Source organism: Leptodactylus fuscus, chromosome 5 (assembly GCF_031893055.1).
Source record: "Leptodactylus fuscus isolate aLepFus1 chromosome 5, aLepFus1.hap2, whole genome shotgun sequence".
In the NCBI taxonomy this organism is placed as follows: Eukaryota; Metazoa; Chordata; class Amphibia; order Anura; family Leptodactylidae; genus Leptodactylus; species Leptodactylus fuscus.
This window is the reverse complement of record NC_134269.1, coordinates 25419333-25437028: the sequence shown is the minus strand read 5'-3', so window position 1 is coordinate 25437028 and position 17696 is coordinate 25419333. Positions and strand designations below refer to the sequence as shown.

General features: G+C 48.5%; 51 non-coding genes across 51 annotated transcripts; all 51 read right to left on the bottom strand.

Annotated features, from left to right (window-relative positions):
- Window positions 1–193: 193 nt before the first annotated feature.
- LOC142205572 (U4 spliceosomal RNA) lies at window positions 194–334 on the bottom strand. Its single transcript, XR_012716558.1, has one exon. It is a non-coding gene; the product is annotated as a U4 spliceosomal RNA (small nuclear RNA).
- Window positions 335–538: 204 nt separating this feature from the next.
- On the bottom strand, window positions 539–679 carry LOC142205571 (U4 spliceosomal RNA). Its single transcript, XR_012716556.1, has one exon. It is a non-coding gene; the product is annotated as a U4 spliceosomal RNA (small nuclear RNA).
- Window positions 680–883: 204 nt separating this feature from the next.
- LOC142205570 (U4 spliceosomal RNA) lies at window positions 884–1024 on the bottom strand. The gene has a single exon (XR_012716555.1). It is a non-coding gene; the product is annotated as a U4 spliceosomal RNA (small nuclear RNA).
- Window positions 1025–1228: 204 nt separating this feature from the next.
- Window positions 1229–1369, bottom strand: LOC142205569 (U4 spliceosomal RNA). The gene has a single exon (XR_012716554.1). It is a non-coding gene; the product is annotated as a U4 spliceosomal RNA (small nuclear RNA).
- A 204-nt stretch (window positions 1370–1573) lies between these two features.
- Window positions 1574–1714, bottom strand: LOC142205568 (U4 spliceosomal RNA). The gene has a single exon (XR_012716553.1). It is a non-coding gene; the product is annotated as a U4 spliceosomal RNA (small nuclear RNA).
- Window positions 1715–1918: 204 nt separating this feature from the next.
- On the bottom strand, window positions 1919–2059 carry LOC142205774 (U4 spliceosomal RNA). The gene has a single exon (XR_012716736.1). It is a non-coding gene; the product is annotated as a U4 spliceosomal RNA (small nuclear RNA).
- Window positions 2060–2263: 204 nt separating this feature from the next.
- On the bottom strand, window positions 2264–2404 carry LOC142205567 (U4 spliceosomal RNA). The gene has a single exon (XR_012716552.1). It is a non-coding gene; the product is annotated as a U4 spliceosomal RNA (small nuclear RNA).
- Window positions 2405–2608: 204 nt separating this feature from the next.
- On the bottom strand, window positions 2609–2749 carry LOC142205772 (U4 spliceosomal RNA). Its single transcript, XR_012716734.1, has one exon. It is a non-coding gene; the product is annotated as a U4 spliceosomal RNA (small nuclear RNA).
- A 204-nt stretch (window positions 2750–2953) lies between these two features.
- Window positions 2954–3094, bottom strand: LOC142205564 (U4 spliceosomal RNA). Its single transcript, XR_012716550.1, has one exon. It is a non-coding gene; the product is annotated as a U4 spliceosomal RNA (small nuclear RNA).
- A 204-nt stretch (window positions 3095–3298) lies between these two features.
- On the bottom strand, window positions 3299–3439 carry LOC142205563 (U4 spliceosomal RNA). The gene has a single exon (XR_012716549.1). It is a non-coding gene; the product is annotated as a U4 spliceosomal RNA (small nuclear RNA).
- Window positions 3440–3643: 204 nt separating this feature from the next.
- Window positions 3644–3784, bottom strand: LOC142205562 (U4 spliceosomal RNA). The gene has a single exon (XR_012716548.1). It is a non-coding gene; the product is annotated as a U4 spliceosomal RNA (small nuclear RNA).
- Window positions 3785–3988: 204 nt separating this feature from the next.
- On the bottom strand, window positions 3989–4129 carry LOC142205924 (U4 spliceosomal RNA). Its single transcript, XR_012716877.1, has one exon. It is a non-coding gene; the product is annotated as a U4 spliceosomal RNA (small nuclear RNA).
- A 198-nt stretch (window positions 4130–4327) lies between these two features.
- LOC142205866 (U4 spliceosomal RNA) lies at window positions 4328–4468 on the bottom strand. The gene has a single exon (XR_012716822.1). It is a non-coding gene; the product is annotated as a U4 spliceosomal RNA (small nuclear RNA).
- A 204-nt stretch (window positions 4469–4672) lies between these two features.
- On the bottom strand, window positions 4673–4813 carry LOC142205561 (U4 spliceosomal RNA). The gene has a single exon (XR_012716547.1). It is a non-coding gene; the product is annotated as a U4 spliceosomal RNA (small nuclear RNA).
- A 204-nt stretch (window positions 4814–5017) lies between these two features.
- Window positions 5018–5158, bottom strand: LOC142205238 (U4 spliceosomal RNA). The gene has a single exon (XR_012716264.1). It is a non-coding gene; the product is annotated as a U4 spliceosomal RNA (small nuclear RNA).
- A 207-nt stretch (window positions 5159–5365) lies between these two features.
- On the bottom strand, window positions 5366–5505 carry LOC142205249 (U4 spliceosomal RNA). Its single transcript, XR_012716274.1, has one exon. It is a non-coding gene; the product is annotated as a U4 spliceosomal RNA (small nuclear RNA).
- A 203-nt stretch (window positions 5506–5708) lies between these two features.
- Window positions 5709–5849, bottom strand: LOC142205560 (U4 spliceosomal RNA). Its single transcript, XR_012716546.1, has one exon. It is a non-coding gene; the product is annotated as a U4 spliceosomal RNA (small nuclear RNA).
- A 204-nt stretch (window positions 5850–6053) lies between these two features.
- Window positions 6054–6194, bottom strand: LOC142205559 (U4 spliceosomal RNA). Its single transcript, XR_012716545.1, has one exon. It is a non-coding gene; the product is annotated as a U4 spliceosomal RNA (small nuclear RNA).
- A 204-nt stretch (window positions 6195–6398) lies between these two features.
- Window positions 6399–6539, bottom strand: LOC142205771 (U4 spliceosomal RNA). Its single transcript, XR_012716733.1, has one exon. It is a non-coding gene; the product is annotated as a U4 spliceosomal RNA (small nuclear RNA).
- Window positions 6540–6743: 204 nt separating this feature from the next.
- On the bottom strand, window positions 6744–6884 carry LOC142205558 (U4 spliceosomal RNA). The gene has a single exon (XR_012716544.1). It is a non-coding gene; the product is annotated as a U4 spliceosomal RNA (small nuclear RNA).
- A 204-nt stretch (window positions 6885–7088) lies between these two features.
- Window positions 7089–7229, bottom strand: LOC142205557 (U4 spliceosomal RNA). The gene has a single exon (XR_012716543.1). It is a non-coding gene; the product is annotated as a U4 spliceosomal RNA (small nuclear RNA).
- A 198-nt stretch (window positions 7230–7427) lies between these two features.
- On the bottom strand, window positions 7428–7568 carry LOC142205281 (U4 spliceosomal RNA). Its single transcript, XR_012716304.1, has one exon. It is a non-coding gene; the product is annotated as a U4 spliceosomal RNA (small nuclear RNA).
- Window positions 7569–7772: 204 nt separating this feature from the next.
- On the bottom strand, window positions 7773–7913 carry LOC142205556 (U4 spliceosomal RNA). Its single transcript, XR_012716542.1, has one exon. It is a non-coding gene; the product is annotated as a U4 spliceosomal RNA (small nuclear RNA).
- A 204-nt stretch (window positions 7914–8117) lies between these two features.
- Window positions 8118–8258, bottom strand: LOC142205893 (U4 spliceosomal RNA). Its single transcript, XR_012716848.1, has one exon. It is a non-coding gene; the product is annotated as a U4 spliceosomal RNA (small nuclear RNA).
- A 204-nt stretch (window positions 8259–8462) lies between these two features.
- LOC142205154 (U4 spliceosomal RNA) lies at window positions 8463–8603 on the bottom strand. Its single transcript, XR_012716184.1, has one exon. It is a non-coding gene; the product is annotated as a U4 spliceosomal RNA (small nuclear RNA).
- A 204-nt stretch (window positions 8604–8807) lies between these two features.
- LOC142205555 (U4 spliceosomal RNA) lies at window positions 8808–8948 on the bottom strand. Its single transcript, XR_012716541.1, has one exon. It is a non-coding gene; the product is annotated as a U4 spliceosomal RNA (small nuclear RNA).
- Window positions 8949–9152: 204 nt separating this feature from the next.
- On the bottom strand, window positions 9153–9293 carry LOC142205553 (U4 spliceosomal RNA). The gene has a single exon (XR_012716539.1). It is a non-coding gene; the product is annotated as a U4 spliceosomal RNA (small nuclear RNA).
- Window positions 9294–9497: 204 nt separating this feature from the next.
- Window positions 9498–9638, bottom strand: LOC142205552 (U4 spliceosomal RNA). Its single transcript, XR_012716538.1, has one exon. It is a non-coding gene; the product is annotated as a U4 spliceosomal RNA (small nuclear RNA).
- A 204-nt stretch (window positions 9639–9842) lies between these two features.
- On the bottom strand, window positions 9843–9983 carry LOC142205171 (U4 spliceosomal RNA). Its single transcript, XR_012716201.1, has one exon. It is a non-coding gene; the product is annotated as a U4 spliceosomal RNA (small nuclear RNA).
- A 204-nt stretch (window positions 9984–10187) lies between these two features.
- On the bottom strand, window positions 10188–10328 carry LOC142205551 (U4 spliceosomal RNA). Its single transcript, XR_012716537.1, has one exon. It is a non-coding gene; the product is annotated as a U4 spliceosomal RNA (small nuclear RNA).
- Window positions 10329–10532: 204 nt separating this feature from the next.
- On the bottom strand, window positions 10533–10673 carry LOC142205925 (U4 spliceosomal RNA). The gene has a single exon (XR_012716878.1). It is a non-coding gene; the product is annotated as a U4 spliceosomal RNA (small nuclear RNA).
- A 204-nt stretch (window positions 10674–10877) lies between these two features.
- Window positions 10878–11018, bottom strand: LOC142205549 (U4 spliceosomal RNA). The gene has a single exon (XR_012716536.1). It is a non-coding gene; the product is annotated as a U4 spliceosomal RNA (small nuclear RNA).
- Window positions 11019–11222: 204 nt separating this feature from the next.
- LOC142205324 (U4 spliceosomal RNA) lies at window positions 11223–11363 on the bottom strand. The gene has a single exon (XR_012716345.1). It is a non-coding gene; the product is annotated as a U4 spliceosomal RNA (small nuclear RNA).
- Window positions 11364–11568: 205 nt separating this feature from the next.
- Window positions 11569–11709, bottom strand: LOC142205158 (U4 spliceosomal RNA). The gene has a single exon (XR_012716188.1). It is a non-coding gene; the product is annotated as a U4 spliceosomal RNA (small nuclear RNA).
- Window positions 11710–11913: 204 nt separating this feature from the next.
- On the bottom strand, window positions 11914–12054 carry LOC142205856 (U4 spliceosomal RNA). Its single transcript, XR_012716813.1, has one exon. It is a non-coding gene; the product is annotated as a U4 spliceosomal RNA (small nuclear RNA).
- Window positions 12055–12258: 204 nt separating this feature from the next.
- Window positions 12259–12399, bottom strand: LOC142205864 (U4 spliceosomal RNA). Its single transcript, XR_012716821.1, has one exon. It is a non-coding gene; the product is annotated as a U4 spliceosomal RNA (small nuclear RNA).
- Window positions 12400–12597: 198 nt separating this feature from the next.
- LOC142205911 (U4 spliceosomal RNA) lies at window positions 12598–12738 on the bottom strand. Its single transcript, XR_012716865.1, has one exon. It is a non-coding gene; the product is annotated as a U4 spliceosomal RNA (small nuclear RNA).
- A 204-nt stretch (window positions 12739–12942) lies between these two features.
- LOC142205548 (U4 spliceosomal RNA) lies at window positions 12943–13083 on the bottom strand. The gene has a single exon (XR_012716535.1). It is a non-coding gene; the product is annotated as a U4 spliceosomal RNA (small nuclear RNA).
- Window positions 13084–13287: 204 nt separating this feature from the next.
- LOC142205182 (U4 spliceosomal RNA) lies at window positions 13288–13428 on the bottom strand. Its single transcript, XR_012716212.1, has one exon. It is a non-coding gene; the product is annotated as a U4 spliceosomal RNA (small nuclear RNA).
- Window positions 13429–13633: 205 nt separating this feature from the next.
- Window positions 13634–13774, bottom strand: LOC142205547 (U4 spliceosomal RNA). The gene has a single exon (XR_012716534.1). It is a non-coding gene; the product is annotated as a U4 spliceosomal RNA (small nuclear RNA).
- Window positions 13775–13978: 204 nt separating this feature from the next.
- Window positions 13979–14119, bottom strand: LOC142205854 (U4 spliceosomal RNA). The gene has a single exon (XR_012716811.1). It is a non-coding gene; the product is annotated as a U4 spliceosomal RNA (small nuclear RNA).
- Window positions 14120–14323: 204 nt separating this feature from the next.
- Window positions 14324–14464, bottom strand: LOC142205863 (U4 spliceosomal RNA). The gene has a single exon (XR_012716820.1). It is a non-coding gene; the product is annotated as a U4 spliceosomal RNA (small nuclear RNA).
- A 198-nt stretch (window positions 14465–14662) lies between these two features.
- On the bottom strand, window positions 14663–14803 carry LOC142205910 (U4 spliceosomal RNA). Its single transcript, XR_012716864.1, has one exon. It is a non-coding gene; the product is annotated as a U4 spliceosomal RNA (small nuclear RNA).
- A 204-nt stretch (window positions 14804–15007) lies between these two features.
- On the bottom strand, window positions 15008–15148 carry LOC142205151 (U4 spliceosomal RNA). The gene has a single exon (XR_012716181.1). It is a non-coding gene; the product is annotated as a U4 spliceosomal RNA (small nuclear RNA).
- A 204-nt stretch (window positions 15149–15352) lies between these two features.
- On the bottom strand, window positions 15353–15493 carry LOC142205546 (U4 spliceosomal RNA). The gene has a single exon (XR_012716533.1). It is a non-coding gene; the product is annotated as a U4 spliceosomal RNA (small nuclear RNA).
- A 204-nt stretch (window positions 15494–15697) lies between these two features.
- LOC142205181 (U4 spliceosomal RNA) lies at window positions 15698–15838 on the bottom strand. The gene has a single exon (XR_012716211.1). It is a non-coding gene; the product is annotated as a U4 spliceosomal RNA (small nuclear RNA).
- Window positions 15839–16043: 205 nt separating this feature from the next.
- Window positions 16044–16184, bottom strand: LOC142205545 (U4 spliceosomal RNA). Its single transcript, XR_012716532.1, has one exon. It is a non-coding gene; the product is annotated as a U4 spliceosomal RNA (small nuclear RNA).
- A 204-nt stretch (window positions 16185–16388) lies between these two features.
- On the bottom strand, window positions 16389–16529 carry LOC142205853 (U4 spliceosomal RNA). The gene has a single exon (XR_012716810.1). It is a non-coding gene; the product is annotated as a U4 spliceosomal RNA (small nuclear RNA).
- A 204-nt stretch (window positions 16530–16733) lies between these two features.
- On the bottom strand, window positions 16734–16874 carry LOC142205862 (U4 spliceosomal RNA). Its single transcript, XR_012716819.1, has one exon. It is a non-coding gene; the product is annotated as a U4 spliceosomal RNA (small nuclear RNA).
- Window positions 16875–17072: 198 nt separating this feature from the next.
- LOC142205909 (U4 spliceosomal RNA) lies at window positions 17073–17213 on the bottom strand. Its single transcript, XR_012716863.1, has one exon. It is a non-coding gene; the product is annotated as a U4 spliceosomal RNA (small nuclear RNA).
- Window positions 17214–17417: 204 nt separating this feature from the next.
- On the bottom strand, window positions 17418–17558 carry LOC142205544 (U4 spliceosomal RNA). The gene has a single exon (XR_012716530.1). It is a non-coding gene; the product is annotated as a U4 spliceosomal RNA (small nuclear RNA).
- Between the last annotated feature and the right edge of the window lie 138 nt (window positions 17559–17696).

The following is a 17696-nucleotide window of genomic DNA, read 5'->3' as shown; positions in this document are numbered from 1 at the left end:
GGTGCCCATGAAATTGACCCTCGTTAGGAGGAGCCTAGTAAAGCCATGGCGAAAGAAAACGGACCCCTCCCTTCTGCAAGGCATTCTGGGAGTGGAATAATTCAGGGCGGGGCTTCCCTGCCTGTTTCACCCCCGTGGGCGAAGCGGCTCCGCTTTCCAAAGGTTTCTTCTAATGTTTGTACAAGAAATGAAGTCTCCTGAGAGACTAGCAAAAATTGCCAAAGCTGACTATATTTCAAGTCATCAAGGCGGGGTATTGGGTTTAGTTTTCAATTAGCAATAATCACGCCTCGGTTACACCTCATGGGCCATGATATTGCCACTGCGCAAAGCTAAAGGTTTCCAGGTGCCCATGAAATTGACCCTCGTTAGGAGGAGCCTAGTAAAGCCATGGCGAAAGAAAACGGACCCCTCCCTTCTGCAAGGCATTCTGGGAGTGGAATAATTCAGGGCGGGGCTTCCCTGCCTGTTTCACCCCCGTGGGCGAAGCGGCTCCGCTTTCCAAAGGTTTCTTCTAATGTTTGTACAAGAAATGAAGTCTCCTGAGAGACTAGCAAAAATTGCCAAAGCTGACTATATTTCAAGTCATCAAGGCGGGGTATTGGGTTTAGTTTTCAATTAGCAATAATCACGCCTCGGTTACACCTCATGGGCCATGATATTGCCACTGCGCAAAGCTAAAGGTTTCCAGGTGCCCATGTTATTGACCCTCGTTAGGAGGAGCCTAGTAAAGCCATGGCGAAAGAAAACGGACCCCTCCCTTCTGCAAGGCATTCTGGGAGTGGAATAATTCAGGGCGGGGCTTCCCTGCCTGTTTCACCCCCGTGGGCGAAGCGGCTCCGCTTTCCAAAGGTTTCTTCTAATGTTTGTACAAGAAATGAAGTCTCCTGAGAGACTAGCAAAAATTGCCAAAGCTGACTATATTTCAAGTCATCAAGGCGGGGTATTGGGTTTAGTTTTCAATTAGCAATAATCACGCCTCGGTTACACCTCATGGGCCATGATATTGCCACTGCGCAAAGCTAAAGGTTTCCAGGTGCCCATGAAATTGACCCTCGTTAGGAGGAGCCTAGTAAAGCCATGGCGAAAGAAAACGGACCCCTCCCTTCTGCAAGGCATTCTGGGAGTGGAATAATTCAGGGCGGGGCTTCCCTGCCTGTTTCACCCGCGTGGGAGAAGCGGCTCCGCTTTCCAAACGTTTCTTCTAATGTTTGTACAAGAAATGAAGTCTCCTGAGAGACTAGCAAAAATTGCCAAAGCTGACTATATTTCAAGTCATCAAGGCGGGGTATTGGGTTTAGTTTTCAATTAGCAATAATCACGCCTCGGTTACACCTCATGGGCCATGATATTGCCACTGCGCAAAGCTAAAGGTTTCCAGGTGCCCATGTTATTGACCCTCGTTAGGAGGAGCCTAGTAAAGCCATGGCGAAAGAAAACGGACCCCTCCCTTCTGCAAGGCATTCTGGGAGTGGAATAATTCAGGGCGGGGCTTCCCTGCCTGTTTCACCCCCGTGGGCGAAGCGGCTCCGCTTTCCAAAGGTTTCTTCTAATGTTTGTACAAGAAATGAAGTCTCCTGAGAGACTAGCAAAAATTGCCAAAGCTGACTATATTTCAAGTCATCAAGGCGGGGTATTGGGTTTAGTTTTCAATTAGCAATAATCACGCCTCGGTTACACCTCATGGGCCATGATATTGCCACTGCGCAAAGCTAAAGGTTTCCAGGTGCCCATGAAATTGACCCTCGTTAGGAGGAGCCTAGTAAAGCCATGGCGAAAGAAAACGGACCCCTCCCTTCTGCAAGGCATTCTGGGAGTGGAATAATTCAGGGCGGGGCTTCCCTGCCTGTTTCACCCCCGTGGGCGAAGCGGCTCCGCTTTCCAAAGGTTTCTTCTAATGTTTGTACAAGAAATGAAGTCTCCTGAGAGACTAGCAAAAATTGCCAAAGCTGACTATATTTCAAGTCATCAAGGCGGGGTTTTGGGTTTAGTTTTCAATTAGCAATAATCACGCCTCGGTTACACCTCATGGGCCATGATATTGCCACTGCGCAAAGCTAAAGGTTTCCAGGTGCCCATGTTATTGACCCTCGTTAGGAGGAGCCTAGTAAAGCCATGGCGAAAGAAAACGGACCCCTCCCTTCTGCAAGGCATTCTGGGAGTGGAATAATTCAGGGCGGGGCTTCCCTGCCTGTTTCACCCCCGTGGGCGAAGCGGCTCCGCTTTCCAAAGGTTTCTTCTAATGTTTGTACAAGAAATGAAGTCTCCTGAGAGACTAGCAAAAATTGCCAAAGCTGACTATATTTCAAGTCATCAAGGCGGGGTATTGGGTTTAGTTTTCAATTAGCAATAATCACGCCTCGGTTACACCTCATGGGCCATGATATTGCCACTGCGCAAAGCTAAAGGTTTCCAGGTGCCCATGAAATTGACCCTCGTTAGGAGGAGCCTAGTAAAGCCATGGCGAAAGAAAACGGACCCCTCCCTTCTGCAAGGCATTCTGGGAGTGGAATAATTCAGGGCGGGGCTTCCCTGCCTGTTTCACCCCCGTGGGCGAAGCGGCTCCGCTTTCCAAAGGTTTCTTCTAATGTTTGTACAAGAAATGAAGTCTCCTGAGAGACTAGCAAAAATTGCCAAAGCTGACTATATTTCAAGTCATCAAGGCGGGGTTTTGGGTTTAGTTTTCAATTAGCAATAATCACGCCTCGGTTACACCTCATGGGCCATGATATTGCCACTGCGCAAAGCTAAAGGTTTCCAGGTGCCCATGTTATTGACCCTCGTTAGGAGGAGCCTAGTAAAGCCATGGCGAAAGAAAACGGACCCCTCCCTTCTGCAAGGCATTCTGGGAGTGGAATAATTCAGGGCGGGGCTTCCCTGCCTGTTTCACCCCCGTGAGCGAAGCGGCTCCGCTTTCCAAAGGTTTCTTCTAATGTTTGTACAAGAAATGAAGTCTCCTGAGAGACTAGCAAAAATTGCCAAAGCTGACTATATTTCAAGTCATCAAGGCGGGGTATTGGGTTTAGTTTTCAATTAGCAATAATCACGCCTCGGTTACACCTCATGGGCCATGATATTGCCACTGCGCAAAGCTAAAGGTTTCCAGGTGCCCATGTTATTGACCCTCGTTAGGAGGAGCCTAGTAAAGCCATGGCGAAAGAAAACGGACCCCTCCCTTCTGCAAGGCATTCTGGGAGTGGAATAATTCAGGGCGGGGCTTCCCTGTCTGTTTCACCCCCGTGGGCGAAGCGGCTCCGCTTTCCAAAGGTTTCTTCTAATGTTTGTACAAGAAATGAAGTCTCCTGAGAGACTAGCAAAAATTGCCAAAGCTGACTATATTTCAAGTCATCAAGGCGGGGTATTGGGTTTAGTTTTCAATTAGCAATAATCACGCCTCGGTTACACCTCATGGGCCATGATATTGCCACTGCGCAAAGCTAAAGGTTTCCAGGTGCCCATGAAATTGACCCTCGTTAGGAGGAGCCTAGTAAAGCCATGGCGAAAGAAAACGGACCCCTCCCTTCTGCAAGGCATTCTGGGAGTGGAATAATTCAGGGCGGGGCTTCCCTGCCTGTTTCACCCGCGTGGGAGAAGCGGCTCCGCTTTCCAAACGTTTCTTCTAATGTTTGTACAAGAAATGAAGTCTCCTGAGAGACTAGCAAAAATTGCCAAAGCTGACTATATTTCAAGTCATCAAGGCGGGGTATTGGGTTTAGTTTTCAATTAGCAATAATCACGCCTCGGTTACACCTCATGGGCCATGATATTGCCACTGCGCAAAGCTAAAGGTTTCCAGGTGCCCATGTTATTGACCCTCATTAGGAGGAGCCTAGTAAAGCCATGGCGAAAGAAAACGGACCCCTCCCTTCTGCAAGGCATTCTGGGAGTGGAATAATTCAGGGCGGGGCTTCCCTGCCTGTTTCACCCCCGTGGGCGAAGCGGCTCCGCTTTCCAAACGTTTCTTCTAATGTTTGTACAAGAAATGAAGTCTCCTGAGAGACTAGCAAAAATTGCCAAAGCTGACTATATTTCAAGTCATCAAGGCGGGGTATTGGGTTTAGTTTTCATTTAGCAATAATCATGCCTCGGTTACACCTCATGGGCCATGATATTGCCACTGCGCAAAGCTAAAGGTTTCCAGGTGCCCATGAAATTGACCTTCGTTAGGAGGAGCCTAGTAAAGCGAAAGAAAACAGACCCCTCCCTTCTGCAAGGCATTCTGGGAGTGGAATAATTCAGGGCGGGGCTTCCCTGCCTGTTTCACCCCCGCGGGTGAAGCGGCTCCGCTTTCCAAAGGTTTTTTCTAATGTTTGTACAAGAAATGAAGTCTCCTGAGAGACTAGCAAAAATTGCCAAAGCTGACTATATTTCAAGTCATCAAGGCGGGGTATTGGGTTTAGTTTTCAATTAGCAATAATCACGCCTCGGTTACTCCTCATGGGCCATGATATTGCCACTGCGCAAAGCTAACGGTTTCCAGGTGCCCATGAAATTGACCCTCGTTAGGAGGAGCCTAGTAAAGCCATGGCGAAAGAAAACGGACCCCTCCCTTCTGCAAGGCATTCTGGGAGTGGAATAATTCAGGGCGGGGCTTCCCTGCCTGTTTCACCCCCGTGGGCGAAGCGGCTCCGCTTTCCAAAGGTTTCTTCTAATGTTTGTACAAGAAATGAAGTCTCCTGAGAGACTAGCAAAAATTGCCAAAGCTGACTATATTTCAAGTCATCAAGGCGGGGTATTGGGTTTAGTTTTCAATTAGCAATAATCACGCCTCGGTTACACCTCATGGGCCATGATATTGCCACTGCGCAAAGCTAAAGGTTTCCAGGTGCCCATGAAATTGACCCTCGTTAGGAGGAGCCTAGTAAAGCCATGGCGAAAGAAAACGGACCCCTCCCTTCTGCAAGGCATTCTGAGAGTGGAATAATTCAGGGCGGGGCATCCCTGCCTGTTTCACCCCCGTGGGCGAAGCGGCTCCGCTTTCCAAAGGTTTATTCTAATGTTTGTACAAGAAATGAAGTCTCCTGAGAGACTAGCAAAAATTGCCAAAGCTAACTATATTTCAAGTCATCAAGGCGGGGTATTGGGTTTAGTTTTCAATTAGCAATAATCACGCATCGGTTACACCTCATGGGCCATGATATTGCCACTGCGCAAAGCTAAAGGTTTCCAGGTGCCCATGTTATTGACCCTCGTTAGGAGGAGCCTAGTAAAGCCATGGCGAAAGAAAACGGACCCCTCCCTTCTGCAAGGCATTCTGGGAGTGGAATAATTCAGGGGGGGGGGCTTCCCTGCCTGTTTCACCCCCGTGGGCGAAGCGGCTCCGCTTTCCAAAGGTTTCTTCTAATGTTTGTACAAGAAATCAAGCGTCCTGAGAGACTAGCAAAAATTGCCAAAGCTGACTATATTTCAAGTCATCAAGGCGGGGTATTGGGTTTAGTTTTCAATTAGCAATAATCACGCCTCGGTTACACCTCATGGGCCATGATATTGCCACTGCGCAAAGCTAAAGGTTTCCAGGTGCTTAGTTATTGACCATCGTTAGGAGGAGCCTAGTAAAGCCATGGCGAAAGAAAACGGACCCCTCCCTTCTGCAAGGCATTCTGGGAGTGGAATAATTCAGGGCGGGGCTTCCCTGCCTGTTTCACCCCCGTGGGCGAAGCGACTCCGCTTTCCAAACGTTTCTTCTAATGTTTGTACAAGAAATGAAGTCTCCTGAGAGACTAGCAAAAATTGCCAAAGCTGACTATATTTCAAGTCATCAAGGCGGGGTATTGGGTTTAGTTTTCAATTAGCAATAATCACGCCTCGGTTACACCTCATGGGCCATGATATTGCCACTGCGCAAAGCTAAAGGTTTCCAGGTGCCCATGAAATTGACCCTCGTTAGGAGGAGCCTAGTAAAGCCATGGCGAAAGAAAACGGACCCCTCCCTTCTGCAAGGCATTCTGGGAGTGGAATAATTCAGAGCGGGGCTTCCCTGCCTGTTTCACCCCCGTGGGCGAAGCGGCTCCGCTTTCCAAAGGTTTCTTCTAATGTTTGTACAAGAAATGAAGTCTCCTGAGAGACTAGCAAAAATTGCCAAAGCTGACTATATTTCAAGTCATCAAGGCGGGGTATTGGGTTTAGTTTTCAATTAGCAATAATCACGCCTCGGTTACACCTCATGGGCCATGATATTGCCACTGCGCAAAGCTAAAGGTTTCCAGGTGCCCATGTTATTGACCCTCGTTAGGAGGAGCCTAGTAAAGCCATGGCGAAAGAAAACGGACCCCTCCCTTCTGCAAGGCATTCTGGGAGTGGAATAATTCAGGGCGGGGCTTCCCTGCCTGTTTCACCCCCGTGAGCGAAGCGGCTCCGCTTTCCAAAGGTTTCTTCTAATGTTTGTACAAGAAATGAAGTCTCCTGAGAGACTAGCAAAAATTGCCAAAGCTGACTATATTTCAAGTCATCAAGGCGGGGTTTTGGGTTTAGTTTTCAATTAGCAATAATCACGCCTCGGTTACACCTCATGGGCCATGATATTGCCACTGCGCAAAGCTAAAGGTTTCCAGGTGCCCATGAAATTGACCCTCGTTAGGAGGAGCCTAGTAAAGCCATGGCGAAAGAAAACGGACCCCTCCCTTCTGCAAGGCATTCTGGGAGTGGAATAATTCAGGGCGGGGCTTCCCTGCCTGTTTCACCCCCGTGGGCGAAGCGGCTCCGCTTTCCAAAGGTTTCTTCTAATGTTTGTACAAGAAATGAAGTCTCCTGAGAGACTAGCAAAAATTGCCAAAGCTGACTATATTTCAAGTCATCAAGGCGGGGTATTGGGTTTAGTTTTCAATTAGCAATAATCACGCCTCGGTTACACCTCATGGGCCATGATATTGCCACTGCGCAAAGCTAAAGGTTTCCAGGTGCCCATGAAATTGACCCTCGTTAGGAGGAGCCTAGTAAAGCCATGGCGAAAGAAAACGGACCCCTCCCTTCTGCAAGGCATTCTGGGAGTGGAATAATTCAGGGCGGGGCTTCCCTGCCTGTTTCACCCCCGTGGGCGAAGCGGCTCCGCTTTCCAAAGGTTTCTTCTAATGTTTGTACAAGAAATGAAGTCTCCTGAGAGACTAGCAAAAATTGCCAAAGCTGACTATATTTCAAGTCATCAAGGCGGGGTATTGGGTTTAGTTTTCAATTAGCAATAATCACGCCTCGGTTACACCTCATGGGCCATGATATTGCCACTGCGCAAAGCTAAAGGTTTCCAGGTGCCCATGAAATTGACCTTCGTTAGGAGGAGCCTAGTAAAGCGAAAGAAAACAGACCCCTCCCTTCTGCAAGGCATTCTGGGAGTGGAATAATTCAGGGCGGGGCTTCCCTGCCTGTTTCACCCCCGTGGGTGAAGCGGCTCCGCTTTCCAAAGGTTTCTTCTAATGTTTGTACAAGAAATGAAGTCTCCTGAGAGACTAGCAAAAATTGCCAAAGCTGACTATATTTCAAGTCATCAAGGCGGGGTATTGGGTTTAGTTTTCAATTAGCAATAATAACGCCTCGGTTACTCCTCATGGGCCATGATATTGCCACTGCGCAAAGCTAACGGTTTCCAGGTGCCCATGAAATTGACCCTCGTTAGGAGGAGCCTAGTAAAGCCATGGCGAAAGAAAACGGACCCCTCCCTTCTGCAAGGCATTCTGGGAGTGGAATAATTCAGGGCGGGGCTTCCCTGCCTGTTTCACCCCCGTGGGCGAAGCGGCTCCGCTTTCCAAAGGTTTCTCCTAATGTTTGTACAAGAAATGAAGTCTCCTGAGAGACTAGCAAAAATTGCCAAAGCTGACTATATTTCAAGTCATCAAGGCGGGGTATTGGGTTTAGTTTTCAATTAGCAATAATCACGCCTCGGTTACACCTCATGGGCCATGATATTGCCACTGCGCAAAGCTAAAGGTTTCCAGGTGCCCATGAAATTGACCCTCGTTAGGAGGAGCCTAGTAAAGCCATGGCGAAAGAAAACGGACCCCTCCCTTCTGCAAGGCATTCTGGGAGTGGAATAATTCAGGGCGGGGCTTCCCTGCCTGTTTCACCCCCGTGGGCGAAGCGGCTCCGCTTTCCAAAGGTTTCTTCTAATGTTTGTACAAGAAATGAAGTCTCCTGAGAGGCTAGCAAAAATTGCCAAAGCTGACTATATTTCAAGTCATCAAGGCGGGGTATTGGGTTTAGTTTTCAATTAGCAATAATCACGCCTCGGTTACACCTCATGGGCCATGATATTGCCACTGCGCAAAGCTAAAGGTTTCCAGGTGCCCATGAAATTGACCCTCGTTAGGAGGAGCCTAGTAAAGCCATGGCGAAAGAAAACGGACCCCTCCCTTCTGCAAGGCATTCTGGGAGTGGAATAATTCAGGGCGGGGCTTCCCTGCCTGTTTCACCCCCGTGGGCGAAGCGGCTCCGCTTTCCAAAGGTTTCTTCTAATGTTTGTACAAGAAATGAAGTCTCCTGAGAGACTAGCAAAAATTGCCAAAGCTGACTATATTTCAAGTCATCATGGCGGGGTATTGGGTTTAGTTTTCAATTAGCAATAATCACGCCTCGGTTACACCTCATAGGCCATGATATTGCCACTGCGCAAAGCTAAAGGTTTCCAGGTGCCCATGAAATTGACCCTCGTTAGGAGGAGCCTAGTAAAGCCATGGCGAAAGAAAACGGACCCCTCCCTTCTGCAAGGCATTCTGGGAGTGGAATAATTCAGGGCGGGGCTTCCCTGCCTGTTTCACCCCCGTGGGCGAAGCGGCTCCGCTTTCCAAAGGTTTCTTCTAATGTTTGTACAAGAAATGAAGTCTCCTGAGAGACTAGCAAAAATTGCCAAAGCTGACTATATTTCAAGTCATCAAGGCGGGGTATTGGGTTTAGTTTTCAATTAGCAATAATCACGCCTCGGTTACACCTCATGGGCCATGATATTGCCACTGCGCAAAGCTAAAGGTTTCCAGGTGCCCATGAAATTGACCCTCGTTAGGAGGAGCCTAGTAAAGCCATGGCGAAAGAAAACGGACCCCTCCCTTCTGCAACGCATTCTGGGAGTGGAATAATTCAGGGTGGGGCTTCCCTGCCTGTTTCACCCCCGTGGGCGAAGCGGCTCCGCTTTCCAAAGGTTTCTTCTAATGTTTGTACAAGAAATGAAGTCTCCTGAGAGACTAGCAAAAATTGCCAAAGCTGACTATATTTCAAGTCATCAAGGCGGGGTATTGGGTTTAGTTTTCAATTAGCAATAATCACGCCTCGGTTACACCTCATGGGCCATGATATTGCCACTGCGCAAAGCTAAAGGTTTCCAGGTGCCCATGAAATTGACCCTCGTTAGGAGGAGCCTAGTAAAGCCATGGCGAAAGAAAACGGACCCCTCCCTTCTGCAAGGCATTCTGGGAGTGGAATAATTCAGGGCGGGGCTTCCCTGCCTGTTTCACCCCCGTGGGCGAAGCGGCTCCGCTTTCCAAAGGTTTCTTCTAATGTTTGTACAAGAAATGAAGTCTCCTGAGAGACTAGCAAAAATTGCCAAAGCTGACTATATTTCAAGTCATCAAGGCGGGGTATTGGGTTTAGTTTTCAATTAGCAATAATCACGCCTCGGTTACACCTCATGGGCCATGATATTGCCACTGCGCAAAGCTAAAGGTTTCCAGGTGCCCATGTTATTGACCCTCGTTAGGAGGAGCCTAGTAAAGCCATGGCGAAAGAAAACGGACCCCTCTCTTCTGCAAGGCATTCTGGGAGTGGAATAATTCAGGGTGGGGCTTCCCTGCCTATTTCACCCCCGTGGGCGAAGCGGCTCCGCTTTCCAAAAGTTTCTTCTAATGTTTGTACAAGAAATGAAGTTTCCTGAGAGACTAGCAAAAATTGCCAAAGCTGACTATATTTCAAGTCATCAAGGCGGGGTATTGGGTTTAGTTTTCAATTAGCAATAATCACGCCTCGGTTACACCTCATGGGCCATGATATTGCCACTGCGCAAAGCTAAAGGTTTCCAGGTGCCCATGAAATTGACCCTCGTTAGGAGGAGCCTAGTAAAGCCATGGCGAAAGAAAACGGACCCCTCCCTTCTGCAAGGCATTCTGGGAGTGGAATAATTCAGGGCGGGGCTTCCCTGCCTGTTTCACCCCCGTGGGCGAAGCGGCTCCGCTTTCCAAAGGTTTCTTCTAATGTTTGTACAAGAAATGAAGTCTCCTGAGAGACTAGCAAAAATTGCCAAAGCTGACTATATTTCAAGTCATCAAGGCGGGGTATTGGGTTTAGTTTTCAATTAGCAATAATCACGCCTCGGTTACACCTCATGGGCCATGATATTGCCACTGCGCAAAGCTAATGGTTTCCAGGTGCCCATGAAATTGACCCTCGTTAGGAGGAGCCTAGTAAAGCCATGGCGAAAGAAAACGGACCCCTCCCTTCTGCAAGGCATTCTGGGAGTGGAATAATTCAGGGCGGGGCTTCCCTGCCTGTTTCACCCCCGTGGGCGAAGCGGCTCCGCTTTCCAAAGGTTTCTTCTAATGTTTGTACAAGAAATGAAGTCTCCTGAGAGACTAGCAAAAATTGCCAAAGCTGACTATATTTCAAGTCATCATGGCGGGGTATTGGGTTTAGTTTTCAATTAGCAATAATCACGCCTCGGTTACACCTCATAGGCCATGATATTGCCACTGCGCAAAGCTAACGGTTTCCAGGTGCCCATGAAATTGACCCTCGTTAGGAGGAGCCTAGTAAAGCCATGGCGAAAGAAAACGGACCCCTCCCTTCTGCAAGGCATTCTGGGAGTGGAATAATTCAGGGCGGGGCTTCCCTGCCTGTTTCACCCCCGTGGGCGAAGCGGCTCCGCTTTCCAAAGGTTTCTTCTAATGTTTGTACAAGAAATGAAGTCTCCTGAGAGACTAGCAAAAATTGCCAAAGCTGACTATATTTCAAGTCATCAAGGCGGGGTATTGGGTTTAGTTTTCAATTAGCAATAATCACGCCTCGGTTACACCTCATGGGCCATGATATTGCCACTGCGCAAAGCTAAAGGTTTCCAGGTGCCCATGAAATTGACCCTCGTTAGGAGGAGCCTAGTAAAGCCATGGCGAAAGAAAACGGACCCCTCCCTTCTGCAACGCATTCTGGGAGTGGAATAATTCAGGGTGGGGCTTCCCTGCCTGTTTCACCCCCGTGGGCGAAGCGGCTCCGCTTTCCAAAGGTTTCTTCTAATGTTTGTACAAGAAATGAAGTCTCCTGAGAGACTAGCAAAAATTGCCAAAGCTGACTATATTTCAAGTCATCAAGGCGGGGTATTGGGTTTAGTTCTCAATTAGCAATAATCACGCCTCGTTTACACCTCATGGGCCATGATATTGCCACTGCGCAAAGCTAAAGGTTTCCAGGTGCCCATGAAATTGACCCTCGTTAGGAGGAGCCTAGTAAAGCCATGGCGATAGAAAACGGACCCCCTCCCTTCTGCAAGGCATTCTGGGAGTGGAATAATTCAGGGCGGGGCTTCCCTGCCTGTTTCACCCCCGTGGGCGAAGCGGCTCCGCTTTCCAAAGGTTTCTTCTAACGTTTGTACTAGAAATGAAGTCTCCTGAGAGACTAGCAAAAATTGCCAAAGCTGACTATATTTCAAGTCATCAAGGCGGGGTATTGGGTTTAGTTTTCAATTAGCAATAATCACGCCTCGGTTACACCTCATGGGCCATGATATTGCCACTGAGCAAAGCTAACGGTTTCCAGGTGCCCATGAAATTGACCCTCGTTAGGAGGAGCCTAGTAAAGCCATGGCGAAAGAAAACGGACCCCTCCCATCTGCAAGGCATTCTGGGAGTGGAATAATTCAGGGCGGGGCTTCCCTGCCTGTTTCACCCCCGTGGGCGAAGCGGCTCCGCTTTCCAAACGTTTCTTCTAATGTTTGTACAAGAAATGAAGTCTCCTGAGAGACTAGCAAAAATTGCCAAAGCTGACTATATTTCAAGTCATCAAGGCGGGGTATTGGGTTTAGTTTTCAATTAGCAATAATCAAGCCTCGGTTACACCTCATGGGCCATGATATTGCCACTGCGCAAAGCTAAAGGTTTCCAGGTGCCCATGAAATTGACCCTCGTTAGGAGGAGCCTAGTAAAGCCATGGCGAAAGAAAACGGACCCCTCCCTTCTGCAAGGCATTCTGGGAGTGGAATAATTCAGGGCGGGGCTTCCCTGCCTGTTTCACCCCCGTGGGCGAAGCGGCTCCGCTTTCCAAAGGTTTCTTCTAATGTTTGTACAAGAAATGAAGTCTCCTGAGAGACTAGCAAAAATTGCCAAAGCTGACTATATTTCAAGTCATCAAGGCGGGGTATTGGGTTTAGTTTTCAATTAGCAATAATCACGCCTCGGTTACTCCTCATGGGCCATGATATTGCCACTGCGCAAAGCTAAAGGTTTCCAGGTGCCCATGAAATTGACCTTCGTTAGGAGGAGCCTAGTAAAGCGAAAGAAAACAGACCCCTCCCTTCTGCAAGGCATTCTGGGAGTGGAATAATTCAGGGCGGGGCTTCCCTGCCTGTTTCACCCCCGTGGGTGAAGCGGCTCCGTTTTCCAAAGGTTTCTTCTAATGTTTGTACAAGAAATGAAGTCTCCTGAGAGACTAGCAAAAATTGCCAAAGCTGACTATATTTCAAGTCATCAAGGCGTGGTATTGGGTTTAGTTTTCAATTAGCAATAATCACGCCTCGGTTACTCCTCATGGGCCATGATATTGCCACTGCGCAAAGCTAACGGTTTCCAGGTGCCCATGAAATTGACCCTCGTTAGGAGGAGCCTAGTAAAGCCATGGCGAAAGAAAACGGACCCCTCCCTTCTGCAAGGCATTCTGGGAGTGGAATAATTCAGGGCGGGGCTTCCCTGCCTGTTTCACCCCCGTGGGCGAAGCGGCTCCGCTTTCCAAAGGTTTCTTCTAATGTTTGTACAAGAAATGAAGTCTCCTGAGAGACTAGCAAAAATTGCCAAAGCTGACTATATTTCAAGTCATCAAGGCGGGGTATTGGGTTTAGTTTTCAATTAGCAATAATCACGCCTCGGTTACACCTCATGGGCCATGATATTGCCACTGCGCAAAGCTAAAGGTTTCCAGGTGCCCATGAAATTGACCCTCGTTAGGAGGAGCCTAGTAAAGCCATGGCGAAAGAAAACGGACCCCTCCCTTCTGCAACGCATTCTGGGAGTGGAATAATTCAGGGTGGGGCTTCCCTGCCTGTTTCACCCCCGTGGGCGAAGCGGCTCCGCTTTCCAAAGGTTTCTTCTAATGTTTGTACAAGAAATGAAGTCTCCTGAGAGACTAGCAAAAATTGCCAAAGCTGACTATATTTCAAGTCATCAAGGCGGGGTATTGGGTTTAGTTCTCAATTAGCAATAATCACGCCTCGGTTACACCTCATGGGCCATGATATTGCCACTGCGCAAAGCTAAAGGTTTCCAGGTGCCCATGAAATTGACCCTCGTTAGGAGGAGCCTAGTAAAGCCATGGCGATAGAAAACGGACCCCCTCCCTTCTGCAAGGCATTCTGGGAGTGGAATAATTCAGGGCGGGGCTTCCCTGCCTGTTTCACCCCCGTGGGCGAAGCGGCTCCGCTTTCCAAAGGTTTCTTCTAACGTTTGTACTAGAAATGAAGTCTCCTGAGAGACTAGCAAAAATTGCCAAAGCTGACTATATTTCAAGTCATCAAGGCGGGGTATTGGGTTTAGTTTTCAATTAGCAATAATCACGCCTCGGTTACACCTCATGGGCCATGATATTGCCACTGCGCAAAGCTAACGGTTTCCAGGTGCCCATGAAATTGACCCTCGTTAGGAGGAGCCTAGTAAAGCCATGGCGAAAGAAAACGGACCCCTCCCATCTGCAAGGCATTCTGGGAGTGGAATAATTCAGGGCGGGGCTTCCCTGCCTGTTTCACCCCCGTGGGCGAAGCGGCTCCGCTTTCCAAACGTTTCTTCTAATGTTTGTACAAGAAATGAAGTCTCCTGAGAGACTAGCAAAAATTGCCAAAGCTGACTATATTTCAAGTCATCAAGGCGGGGTATTGGGTTTAGTTTTCAATTAGCAATAATCAAGCCTCGGTTACACCTCATGGGCCATGATATTGCCACTGCGCAAAGCTAAAGGTTTCCAGGTGCCCATGAAATTGACCCTCGTTAGGAGGAGCCTAGTAAAGCCATGGCGAAAGAAAACGGACCCCTCCCTTCTGCAAGGCATTCTGGGAGTGGAATAATTCAGGGCGGGGCTTCCCTGCCTGTTTCACCCCCGTGGGCGAAGCGGCTCCGCTTTCCAAAGGTTTCTTCTAATGTTTGTACAAGAAATGAAGTCTCCTGAGAGACTAGCAAAAATTGCCAAAGCTGACTATATTTCAAGTCATCAAGGCGGGGTATTGGGTTTAGTTTTCAATTAGCAATAATCACGCCTCGGTTACTCCTCATGGGCCATGATATTGCCACTGCGCAAAGCTAAAGGTTTCCAGGTGCCCATGAAATTGACCTTCGTTAGGAGGAGCCTAGTAAAGCGAAAGAAAACAGACCCCTCCCTTCTGCAAGGCATTCTGGGAGTGGAATAATTCAGGGCGGGGCTTCCCTGCCTGTTTCACCCCCGTGGGTGAAGCGGCTCCGTTTTCCAAAGGTTTCTTCTAATGTTTGTACAAGAAATGAAGTCTCCTGAGAGACTAGCAAAAATTGCCAAAGCTGACTATATTTCAAGTCATCAAGGCGTGGTATTGGGTTTAGTTTTCAATTAGCAATAATCACGCCTCGGTTACTCCTCATGGGCCATGATATTGCCACTGCGCAAAGCTAACGGTTTCCAGGTGCCCATGAAATTGACCCTCGTTAGGAGGAGCCTAGTAAAGCCATGGCGAAAGAAAACGGACCCCTCCCTTCTGCAAGGCATTCTGGGAGTGGAATAATTCAGGGCGGGGCTTCCCTGCCTGTTTCACCCCCGTGGGCGAAGCGGCTCCGCTTTCCAAAGGTTTCTTCTAATGTTTGTACAAGAAATGAAGTCTCCTGAGAGACTAGCAAAAATTGCCAAAGCTGACTATATTTCAAGTCATCAAGGCGGGGTATTGGGTTTAGTTTTCAATTAGCAATAATCACGCCTTGGTTACACCTCATGGGCCATGATATTGCCACTGCGCAAAGCTAAAGGTTTCCAGGTGCCCATGAAATTGACCCTCGTTAGGAGGAGCCTAGTAAAGCCATGGCGAAAGAAAACGGACCCCTCCCTTCTGCAAGGCATTCTGGGAGTGGAATAATTCAGGGCGGGGCTTCCCTGCCTGTTTCACCCCCGTGGGCGAAGCGGCTCCGCTTTCCAAAGGTTTCTTCTAATGTTTGTACAAGAAATGAAGTCTCCTGAGAGACTAGCAAAAATTGCCAAAGCTGACTATATTTCAAGTCATCAAGGCGGGGTATTGGGTTTAGTTTTCAATTAGCAATAATCACGCCTCGGTTACACCTCATGGGCCATGATATTGCCACTGCGCAAAGCTAAAGGTTTCCAGGTGCCCATGAAATTGACCCTCGTTAGGAGGAGCCTAGTAAAGCCATGGCGAAAGAAAACGGACCCCTCCCTTCTGCAACGCATTCTGGGAGTGGAATAATTCAGGGTGGGGCTTCCCTGCCTGTTTCACCCCCGTGGGCGAAGCGGCTCCGCTTTCCAAAGGTTTCTTCTAATGTTTGTACAAGAAATGAAGTCTCCTGAGAGACTAGCAAAAATTGCCAAAGCTGACTATATTTCAAGTCATCAAGGCGGGGTATTGGGTTTAGTTCTCAATTAGCAATAATCACGCCTCGGTTACACCTCATGGGCCATGATATTGCCACTGCGCAAAGCTAAAGGTTTCCAGGTGCCCATGAAATTGACCCTCGTTAGGAGGAGCCTAGTAAAGCCATGGCGATAGAAAACGGACCCCCTCCCTTCTGCAAGGCATTCTGGGAGTGGAATAATTCAGGGCGGGGCTTCCCTGCCTGTTTCACCCCCGTGGGCGAAGCGGCTCCGCTTTCCAAAGGTTTCTTCTAACGTTTGTACTAGAAATGAAGTCTCCTGAGAGACTAGCAAAAATTGCCAAAGCTGACTATATTTCAAGTCATCAAGGCGGGGTATTGGGTTTAGTTTTCAATTAGCAATAATCACGCCTCGGTTACACCTCATGGGCCATGATATTGCCACTGCGCAAAGCTAACGGTTTCCAGGTGCCCATGAAATTGACCCTCGTTAGGAGGAGCCTAGTAAAGCCATGGCGAAAGAAAACGGACCCCTCCCATCTGCAAGGCATTCTGGGAGTGGAATAATTCAGGGCGGGGCTTCCCTGCCTGTTTCACCCCCGTGGGCGAAGCGGCTCCGCTTTCCAAACGTTTCTTCTAATGTTTGTACAAGAAATGAAGTCTCCTGAGAGACTAGCAAAAATTGCCAAAGCTGACTATATTTCAAGTCATCAAGGCGGGGTATTGGGTTTAGTTTTCAATTAGCAATAATCAAGCCTCGGTTACACCTCATGGGCCATGATATTGCCACTGCGCAAAGCTAAAGGTTTCCAGGTGCCCATGAAATTGACCCTCGTTAGGAGGAGCCTAGTAAAGCCATGGCGAAAGAAAACGGACCCCTCCCTTCTGCAAGGCATTCTGGGAGTGGAATAATTCAGGGCGGGGCTTCCCTGCCTGTTTCACCCCCGTGGGCGAAGCGGCTCCGCTTTCCAAAGGTTTCTTCTAATGTTTGTACAAGAAATGAAGTCTCCTGAGAGACTAGCAAAAATTGCCAAAGCTGACTATATTTCAAGTCATCAAGGCGGGGTATTGGGTTTAGTTTTCAATTAGCAATAATCACGCCTCGGTTACTCCTCATGGGCCATGATATTGCCACTGCGCAAAGCTAAAGGTTTCCAGGTGCCCATGAAATTGACCTTCGTTAGGAGGAGCCTAGTAAAGCGAAAGAAAACAGACCCCTCCCTTCTGCAAGGCATTCTGGGAGTGGAATAATTCAGGGCGGGGCTTCCCTGCCTGTTTCACCCCCGTGGGTGAAGCGGCTCCGTTTTCCAAAGGTTTCTTCTAATGTTTGTACAAGAAATGAAGTCTCCTGAGAGACTAGCAAAAATTGCCAAAGCTGACTATATTTCAAGTCATCAAGGCGTGGTATTGGGTTTAGTTTTCAATTAGCAATAATCACGCCTCGGTTACTCCTCATGGGCCATGATATTGCCACTGCGCAAAGCTAACGGTTTCCAGGTGCCCATGAAATTGACCCTCGTTAGGAGGAGCCTAGTAAAGCCATGGCGAAAGAAAACGGACCCCTCCCTTCTGCAAGGCATTCTGGGAGTGGAATAATTCAGGGCGGGGCTTCCCTGCCTGTTTCACCCCCGTGGGCGAAGCGGCTCCGCTTTCCAAAGGTTTCTTCTAATGTTTGTACAAGAAATGAAGTCTCCTGAGAGACTAGCAAAAATTGCCAAAGCTGACTATATTTCAAGTCATCAAGGCGGGGTATTGGGTTTAGTTTTCAATTAGCAATAATCACGCCTCGGTTACACCTCATGGGCCATGATATTGCCACTGCGCAAAGCTAAAGGTTTCCAGGTGCCCATGTTATTGACCCTCGTTAGGAGGAGCCTAGTAAAGCCATGGCGAAAGAAAACGGACCCCTCCCTTCTGCAAGGCATTCTAGGAGTGGAATAATTCAGGGCGGGGCTTCCCTGCCTGTTT